This window comes from Brassica napus, unplaced genomic scaffold (genome assembly GCF_020379485.1).
Source record: "Brassica napus cultivar Da-Ae unplaced genomic scaffold, Da-Ae ScsIHWf_1574;HRSCAF=2181, whole genome shotgun sequence".
NCBI classification, from domain to species: Eukaryota; Viridiplantae; Streptophyta; class Magnoliopsida; order Brassicales; family Brassicaceae; genus Brassica; species Brassica napus.
Window position 1 is genome coordinate 20,001 of NW_026014987.1, and position 1,551 is coordinate 21,551.

The window sequence follows — 1,551 nt, forward strand, 5'->3', positions numbered from 1 at the left end:
AAAAAAAAAAAAGATCTAATAAAAAAAAGAAAGAAAGAAAGATCCACATAAAAAAAAAAATAGAAATCGAAAGTTTCATTTGGGGATTGGTGGTGGAAGAGAAAGCCTGCTGGCTGAGGAGAAATCCAGCCTTTGAGGTGGTTAAAACGGATTTCAAAAAATCAAAAATCTCTTATCTATCTATCTTGAGAAAATTCCCTTGTTTGCTTGGATTTGCCCATTGGGATTCTTTGATTTGTTCTCTTAGAACATTGAGTAAAAACTTGTGTGTGATCACCTAAATCTGAGAGAAACACTTGTGTGGGTGAGGATCAAACACTTGAGAGTGTGAGGTTTTTATCTACTAACTTTTGTGTTGAGATTTTTCAGGTTTATGATGTTTGGTTTGCAAAGGAAAAGTAACAAGGAGAAGCCTCAACGAAATTCTAACTCTCAAACTCCTTTTAAATATCCTTTGAATTATTTTGATGAGTTTGTTAGTGTGCAGGAACAGCCAGCTATAAGGAGAAAAACAACCAGAGATGTGGCTGATCCAAAAAGGCAACCCTTTCAAATTGATGTCCAACAAATTTGTGATAACCTTGTGAAGGGAGTGGACAAAGCCCTTAAGGACTTCAACAAGAGCCAAAAGAAGAGCACATCCACACGTGCCCCAGTAGCTGAGCCATCCTTGTTCATCAGTAAGAAAGCCCAAGGTGAATCTGAAAACCATTTTGAAGAACTTAAAGATTTTTCAGATTCTCTACCCATTTTTGATGAATCTGATGAAGAGCTAATTGAAAGCTTGATGTTTTGTGAAAAAGATTGTGATCTTCCTTCTCTTGAAACTGAGTTTAATCTTGATAATGAACAAGCTATTGTAGAACTAACTGTTTTGCAACCGGAGCTTCCGAGTAGTCTTGTTTTGTCTCCACAGGTTTTTGAGGAAGAGCCACTGGATTTTCCACATCAGTGCCCATGTCTTGACACTAGGATATGTTTGGATGATGAACTAGGTCCTATCTTTGATGAGGAGGACGAACTTGGTCCAGTCTTTGATGAAGAAGCAACAAGCATCATATCCACCTTTATGGAGAGCCATCTTTGCTTTGATTCCGGCACAACTACTGCTCCTTCATCTCCTGCCCCTTTGCTTCATGATCTTCAAGAGCACTGTGAGGAACCTTCTTCTCTTAATTCTCTGCCTGACATGGTTGTGAAAGTCAGTACTGATGATGTAATTCGTTTTGGTCTTGACAAGATGAAAGATTTTTGTGTTTCAAAATCTGTTTTTTATAACATGATTAATTCCTTAAAAATCTTTGAACCTGATAAATGTCTTGATCAATCACGTTTTCAAAATGTCAATGGCATTATTTCTGGAATTATTTTGAGCTCTGATCAGTTCTTGGAACATAACAAAGGTTTTCATCTTCTTGGAAGGCCATTTGATCTTGATTTGCAACAAACTGATTTTTGTGCTGAAAAATCTCTTGATTCGTTAGTTTGCAAAAGAAATAGCTTTGATCTGAGTTCTTCTAGACATGTACTGATCACTGATGAATTTTTTGC